This window comes from Aethalodelphis obliquidens, unplaced genomic scaffold (assembly GCF_003676395.1).
Source record: "Aethalodelphis obliquidens isolate GAN/ISIS:26980383/991018 unplaced genomic scaffold, ASM367639v1 scaffold1, whole genome shotgun sequence".
Classification (NCBI taxonomy): Eukaryota; Metazoa; Chordata; class Mammalia; order Artiodactyla; family Delphinidae; genus Aethalodelphis; species Aethalodelphis obliquidens.
In genome coordinates, this window is record NW_020837945.1 from 48,556,557 (window position 1) to 48,565,482 (window position 8,926).

Here is an 8,926-nt window from a genome sequence, read left to right on the forward strand (position 1 = left end):
CCCTGACTTCAGACTATATTAGAAAGCTACAGTAATCAAGACAATATGGTACTGGCACAAAAACAGAAATATTGATCAATGGAACAAGATAGAAAGCCCAGAGATAAACCCATGCACCTATGGTCAACTAATCTATGACAAAGGAGGCAAGGATATACAGTGGAGAAAAGACAGTCTCTTCAATAAGTGGTGCTGGGAAAACTGGACAGCTACATGTAAAAGAATGAAATTAGAACACTCCCTAACACCATACACAAAAAATAGACTCAAAATCAATTACAGACCTAAATGTAAGACTGGACACTTCTTAGAGGAAAACATAGGAAGAACACTCTGACATAAATCACAGCAAGATCTTTTTAGATCCACCTCCTAGAGTAATGGAAATAAAAACAAAAATAAACAAATGGGACCTAAAGAAACTTCAAAGCTTTTGCACAGCAAAGGAAACTACAAACAAGACAAAAAGACTACCCTCAGAATGGGAGAAAATATTTGCAAACGAATCAATGGACAAAGGATTAATCTCCAAAATATATAAACAGCTCATGCAGCTCAATATCAAAAAACCAAACAACCCAATCCAAAAATGGGCAGAAGACCTAAATAGATATTTCTCCAAAGAAGATATACAGATGGCCAAGAAGCACATGAAAAGCTACTCAGCCTCACTAATTATTAGAGAAATGCAAATCAAAACTACAATGAGGTATCACCTCACACCGGTCAGAATGGGCATCATCAGAAATTCTACAAACAATAAATGCTGGAGAGGGTGTGGGGAAAAGGGAACCCTCTTGCATTGTTGGTGGGAATGTAAATTGATACAGCCACTATGGATAATAGTATGGAGGTTCCTTAAAAAACTAAAAATAGAACTACCATATGACCAAGCAATCCCACTCAGAGAAAACCTTTGTAATTCACAAAGACACATGCACTCCAGTGTTCATTGCAGCACTATTTACAATAGCCAGGTCATGGAAGCAACCTAAATGCCCATTGACAGATGAATGGATAAAGAAGATGTGGTACATATATACAATGGAATATTACTCAGCCATAAAAAGGAATGAAATTGGGTCATTTGTAGAGAGGTGGATGGATCTAGAGACTGTCATACAGAGTGAAGTAAGTCAGAAAGAGAAAAACAAATAACATATATTAACGCATATATGTGGAACCTAGAAAAATGGTACAGACGAACCGGTTTGCAGGGCAGAAATTGAGACACAGATATAGAGAATAAATGTATGGACACCAAGGGGGGAAAGCAGGTGGGGGTAGGGGTATGATGAATTGGGAGTTTGGGATTGACAGATATACACTGATGTGTATAAAATGGATGACTAATAAGAACCTGCTGTATAAAAAAATAAATGAAATAAAATTCAATAATTCAAAAAACATAAAACAAACAAACAAACAAATGTTAAAAATGTCACATTGCATTCAGTTTCTCCTAATTGATCCTATTTAGAGATTTCTGCAGCCCACAGTGTATCACAGAAAAATCAAAATGAAATATTATGATGGATGTGTGTATTTTTATGGAGCAGGGAATTAGGGTGTCATATTCATCTCCTGGATGACATCCATTGCCAGTTGGCTAAGCTTAAGAAATTCTGAACACTAGTCTTGCCAGAATTCTGCCCCCACAACCTGGCTGACAGCTTTATCAACAACCAGGAGGCAAAACAGGCCCCAGTCTGGCTTCCCATCTCTGTAGTGCCAACTGCAGTTCGAATGTTTGGGCTTCAGCAGTAACAGAAGCAGACAGGCAGACCCTAAAGATCTAAAGTGAACAGATACTGCTTTTACTAACAACAATAATGAAAAAACCAATCTCTGACATTCAGAATGTGCATGCACTTTTAAGGCAATGATGGCTTAAGCAATCAGTAATATAAATTCCTCAATGATGTTTACTGAATATGTATTTGAAATATCAATGATCATTACATTAGGAAATAAAAATCACCTTCCTTAAATATACCTTTTAAGTTTCTAGAAGGTAAACCATACCAAGAAGAAGAGAATAATGAACACAGCAATGGATCAGGCCAGATATGTCAAATCCCTCTTAACCTGCATGAATAGTCAAAGCTGAGTAAGATGACACACTATAGAAGGATCCTGTAAAGAAAGTTGATGCAAACTTATTACTCCTGAACTCTTTTTGTTGAATTCCAAGTTGTCCAACAAGCTTCTCTATTATTCACCCATCAGTTTCCCAAAGAGGTTGGCTGGAGGTGACAAGAGGGAAATGACATCAGCAAAGACCCCCCAAAGAGACAGCTAAGCAGTTCAGTCTCAGCAGTTTTGCTTCAGGGGCAAGGTTGTTCCAGAGGCAAGACTGGCCAGAAAGTTGCAACTAGCTGCTCATAGGAACAAGCTAGTAAGCAGTAAAATATTATTAAATTTATTGTTATTTAATAATGAGACTTGGCTAAAAGATAGATAAGACATCCATTAGGTAGCAATCATAAAAAAAATACTAGAAAATAACAAGTGTTGGCAAGAGTGTGGGGAAATTGGAATCCTTGTTGCATTGTTGGTGGGGATGTAAATTGGCATAGCCACTGTGGAAAACAGTATGGCAGTTCCTCAAAAGTGAAATATAGAATTACCATATGATCCAGCAATTCCACTTCTGGATATATACCCAACAGAACTGAAAACAAGGACTCAAACAGATACTTATACACTAATGTTTATAGCAGCATTATTCACACTAGCCAAAATGAGGAAACAACCCAAATGTCCATCATCAGATTAATGGATAAACAAAGTGTGGTATACATGTAAAATGGAATATTATTGACCTTTAGAAAGGAATGAAATCCTGATACATATTACAATATGGATGAATCTTGCAAACATTATGCTAAGTGAAATAAGCTGGACACAAAAGGACAAGTATTATATGATTCCACTTACATGAGGTGCCTGAAGTAGGTAAATTCATGAAGACAGTAAGAAGAATAGAAGATACCAGGTGCTGGGGAGTTATTATTTAATGGCTATAGAGTTTCTGTCAGGGATGATAAAAAAAGTTCTGGAAATGGATAGTGATGATGGTTGCACAACAGTGTGAAAGTTTTTAATGCCACTGGATTGTACACTTAAAAATTAAAATGGTAAGTTGTTATATGCATTTTACCACATAAAAAAATAGAAAAAAATTAATCCATTGAATACTTAAAGAACCTGATTTAAATTTTTTCTCTTTTATTTCATTTTTTACTCTTCCCCATAAATTAAAATTTTTAACAAGAGCTAAGTATAGAAAGTGGACCTTAGAAGACAGGCACATGTACTTGGTACCATTTTCTTCGTTTTCTTTGCTCTAGTTAATTAGTGCCTGTGCTAATACAAAGGATTAGACTCACACAAATCAATATCTTACCCAGTATCAAGCCTTCATAATGATGTAAAAGAGTCAGGTAATCCATGGGCTCAGACAAAGCAGAGAGGATTTGGGGACATTGAGGTGGCCTCCCTTCTTATGATGAGCACTCACTCTCTGGTCCAAAATGATAGATGAGCTCTCCAACGGAGGATATATGGGATTATCTCACAGAGTAAGGGAACATTTTATTTATGATACATCTCTGTTTTATACCCTAGCTTTCATGTCAGTTTTCAAGGACATCTTACTAAGAGCACTCCAGCTAGCATAGATCATTAGCCTAATTACCTAAAGGTCCAGAATCACATTGTCTAGGATTGGATTACCTGCCTTCTTCCCCCTCATCCTAGGTAGAGCATCCCCTGGTAGTCAGCGGCAAACTGGGTCACAGTCCAGTTACATTAACTCCTTCCTCATCATTAACAAATTTATTCTGATTGCACACATGAACTAGTATGTACATATTTGTCTTCAGAAATAATCATTTAATGTACAAACCTGCTATGATATTTTCATGGGCGTTTCTACTCCTAAAGCTTGAGTCTAGACCTCTACATTAGGAACACTCGACAGACAAGTACATCAAATATCCCCTGGTGAGGGTGAGAAGGAAAAGACTGGGTTTCTAAGTCCTCACATAGCTCAACAAGGTCTCAGATCCAACAATTCAGAGGTAAGGAGCTACAGGCAATGAAAACCTAAAGTACAAGGAACATTGCTTTCACATCAATCACATTTCAGGCCAAAAGGCATTGAAGGAATGGATGCTTTGTTGTCTCAGAAGGGTTTTCCAGGGTCTGCATAGTTTATTCCATCTTTCCCATTCTCTGTTGTTAACCTTTCACATCAGAGTTTTTGTTCTCCACCTCCCTGCTTGGACTGCAGGATTCAGACATTTCTTTGCATCCCAGGTCAACCTTGCCTTTAACAAGAACATAAATTTCTCCTTGCCCCAAATTCTTGGTTTGGCCTCAGCCCATTCCATCCAGGTCCCACCTCTCGAGACATAAGGCTGGGTCAGAGGACTAGGTCTCCCACAGATCTGGGAGGAAAACCTGGATAAAACTGGTGGCAGGAGCAGCTGCCACCCCAATCTGACCACCATGCAGAAAACTTGGCCCTTTCACCATCACTTGCCCTCAGTACAGGGCTTCTCTCTGCTCTGTTCCTCCTACTGAACCAAATCTTTTGCACATGTGGGCAAAACAGCAGTAGCAGGGAGAAGCCTAGGCCCTTAAAACTCTCCTCAAAGTGTCTTAAAACTCTCCTCAAAGTTCCCTGATGGTGGTGGTGAGTCTGGACTCTACCATCACTACCTAAAATTCTGAGATTAATAATGGCACCAGGGAGCCACAGGAATGGAACCAAAGCTGGTGCCTCGGTTGTGACTATATAGTGCTCCTAATTAATCCCATCTGGCTTCATATAATTATCTAAGCAGAAGTGCTGTTGGCATTATTTGAATCACAGATTTAGCTCTGGCTTCTGCTGGTAGCTATAGAGCCCTTTCTTCAAAGCATGTAGCAATGCAAGCAGAAGGAATAATTTGCTTCTTATAGACATATGCCCTGGACAAGAGACATCTTCTGGGTAAGATACTACCAGAAACATAATCCATAACCACTAAAAAAATCCTTTCTGGGGCTTCCCTGGTGGTGCTGTGATTGAGAGTCTGCCTGCTAATGCAGGGGAAATGGGTTCGTGCCCCGGTCCGGGAAGATCCCACATGCTGCGGAGCGGCTGGGCCCATGAGCCATGGCCACTGAGCCTGCACGTCCGGAGCCTGTGCTCCGCAATGGGAGAGGCCACAACCGTGAGAGGCCCGCATACCGCAAAAAAAAAAAAAAAAAAAAAAAAAATCCTTTCTGTAAATAGTGCCAAATGCAATTTTAAAAACCTTATAAATCATGATAGTTTAAAAAATGAATGGCACATCACAGTTTACAAAGTATTTTCACCAGTTTTCCCATTTGAAAGGAAAATATGGAGTAAATGTCACAACTTCAAACTAAAAATAACAGAAGAAGAATTGGCTTTAACTGGGAAGAAGAAAGAGTTAAGATACTCCCTCTCACCAAGAAATAGCAGGGGAAATAAATAAGAACACAAACAACTAACCTAAGACCAAACTTCAACATCAATTTTATATGTGCCCCTGTCAAGGGGACTACGATGTGAAGTCCCAACACGCTTTGTGGTAGGATTCACCTGGGTTCAGGTATTTCTGGAATTCTGATTATACAGGCTTTTCAGAAACTTATACTGCTAGACAATTCACTCATGGGAAGAAAACCATTTGGTTTAAGCTATAGAATATGTTTTCATGAACTGCTATGTTGTGATCATACCTGTCCCTCATAATCTTTACATTTCAGTTTCTGAAGAAAGAAAAGCAGGATTTTCACTTTATTTATATGCATCAGAGAAGTGCAGGAAAATATTTCCATGAAACTTACTGTGGCTGACAATCTGCTCAGTTGCAGCAATGTGTTTGATATGGGCTCTGGACACAAAGCAAACCCCCATAGTAGAAAATGACAACTGATGCTCTTGCCAAAGCCTGCCAGTGGCTGGTGACCATGACCTACCTAATCCTGAGTGCTTGTCTCTTAGTGGTGGTTCCCTGTGTATGTGTGTGTCCCACCAGAGTTATCTGGGTGGGTGGTCTATGAAATATTTGGAATTTATGGACAACCTTGCCTACAGACAGGCAACTACTTTAAATGCTATTGCCTGCTGTTTGATTATGGAGTGGTACCTGGTTAATTCTCCCCAGAATCAAATCAAACACTAATAATGCTATGAGATTCTGGTTACTATTAGTATAATTCATTTATGTGCAAGGGTAAGACTTGCCAACACATAAAACATATCCTTCAGAGCCAAGGTGAAAAGGAAATCATTCTTTGCCACTTCTTCAAAAAAGAGGAAAAAAGAAAGTGAGATACTATCCTGTGTAAGCCCACAGATAGCCTCTCTTTTCTGCTAACAGTTTTATTCTCTCTCCAGAGTTCTAATGTATGTCAAACCACTGCATAATATTTCTCAAAATTTTAAATGTCAGTAAGAATTTCAAAACAAAACAATCTATTTTTGAAAAAGAAATCTTTTCTCATTGTGAAAATAATTATTCAAATGCCATACTAAGCCATTATACCTTCAATTTAGAAAATGTAAATACCCTTGGAAGAATAATACCATAATGTATTTGACATTATTTACACTTATTATGAATGAAGGCTATGAGAATTGGCTTTTACTGGGAAGAAGAAGGAATTAAGACACTAACTCATCAAGGAAGAACAGAAGACTGAAAGTAAAGGAATAGAAAAAAAATAACCCATGCAAATGGAAATGAAAAGAAAACTGGGATAGCAATACTCATATCAGAAAAAACAGATTTTAAAATAAAGTCTGTAACAAAAGACAAAGATGACCATTATATAATGAAAAAGGGGTCAATCCAAGAAGAGGATATAGCATTCATAAATATATGTGCATTTAATATAGGAGCACCTAAATATATAAAGCAAATATTAACAGACATAAAGGGAGAAATTGACAGTAATACAATAATAGTAGGATACTTGAATATACCACTTACATCAGTGGACAGATCAACCAAACAGAATATTAATAAGGAAACAGTGGCCTTAAATGACACATTACACCAGATGGTCTTAATAGATATCTGCAGAACATTCTACCAAATAAACAAACAAAAAACCCCAGCAGAATACACATTCTTTTCAAGTGCACATGGAATTTTCTCCAGGATAGATAACATGTTAGGCCACAAAACAAGTCTTAATAAATTTAGAAAATTGAAATTATTTATATTAAACAACTTTTCCAACCACAACAGTATGAAACTAGAAATCAATTACAGGAAGAAAAATGGAGGAAACACAGACATGTAGAGACTAACAACATCTTACTAAGAAAAGAGTGAATCGACAAAGAAATGAAAGATGAAATCAAAAAATACCTTGAGATGAATGAAAATAGAAATGCAACTTTCTAAAATCTATAGGACACAGCAAAAGCAGTTCTAGGAGGAAAGTTTATAGTGATACAGGCCTACCACAAGAAACAAGATAAATCTCAAATAAACAACCTAACTTTCCATCTGACAGACTTAGAAAAAGCCCGAAGTTTACAGAAGGAAGGAAATAATAAAGATCAGAGCAGAAATAACTAGAGACCAAAAAAGAAAAAAAAAATAGAAAAGATTAATGAACCTAAGAGCTGGTTTTTTTGAAAATATAAACAAAATTGATAAACCTTCAGCCAGACTCACTAAGAAAAAAAGAGAGGTCAAATAAACAAAATTAGAGGTGAAAAAGAAGTAATAGAAAAAGCCACAGGTACCATAAAGTGGTCAGTCTATCATGGTATAGTTTAAGGCTGTCACCTAATGGAAAGGTTTATAGAGCAAATGTTCTCTCAATACTCAAAGCACAACCTGAATGTCATTACTTTCTTTTGATTAAATCTCCACTAAATGCTCCTGAAAATAGAATACACTACTGAAATATGGTTTGAGTACTTCAATATTCCAGGCTTGTACATAGCCATGCAGGCTGTGCTTGCATTAACAGCATCCTGAGCAACAAGACATGTAGGAAAACTGATAGTGACTGGTATTAAGATGCTGTCACTCCTGTCCTTTCTGTGGCTACAGGACATGTGATTGGCAGCTGAGGTAAGCACATTCCAGTCACAAGGTGAGCTGTACTGTATTTCATTCAGCAACTGCTGAGAGGCCAAGAAGTAGGAATTCCTCTAGGGCAATCCCTGGAAACAGCTATGGAAGTAAAGCAGTGCTACAGTTATGTCTGCCCAGATTTAGTAAAAGAATTTAACAAGTACGACACAGAGGGGCCAAGTAGATTAAACAGTATACTAGAATCAAGGCAATCTCAAAGAAAGAATTTTCCATTGACATTGGTTACGACAGATCCTTGGAACCTAAAATCTTTTTTCATCCAGAATTTGCTAATCTAGAATTTACCTACCTAACAAGTAGTAAATGAAGTAATTCAGCATTATTTTATTGGTGTCAGATTTCTCTCTACAAGGATACTGACCTCACTTAACTGGATGTGCAGAGACTTTGAGGGTCACTCATATTTTGAAGGAAAAAAATGACCAAGTAAAAAGTACATTTCAAAAAGTAGCTTCATACACAACAATGTGAATGTATTTAATGCCACCGATCTGTACACTTAAAAATGGCTAAAATGGTAAATTTCATGCTATATGTTACCATAATAAAAGAATTAAAAATTTTTTTTAACTTTAAGAGGCCTCATGACACTTGCCCTTACTCATTCATGGGCCAAGGAATTCCAGTAATTAGGAAATGCTGCCGTCCACACTAAAAGAAAATTGGTTTTTGCTGCAAGTGTTTTAGAACTAAGAAGCTAGTACAGTTGACCCTTGAACAACAAGGGTTTGAACTGTGCAGGTCCACTTATATGTGGATTTTTTTTCGATAGTAAATACTACAGT

The 8,926-nt window shown here is 37.4% G+C and overlaps 1 pseudogene; it reads left to right on the forward strand.

Moving 5' to 3' along the window:
- Positions 1 to 7,829: 7,829 nt before the first annotated feature.
- LOC113626245 (actin-related protein 3 pseudogene) lies at positions 7,830 to 8,563 on the forward strand (annotated as a pseudogene).
- Positions 8,564 to 8,926: the final 363 nt, after the last annotated feature.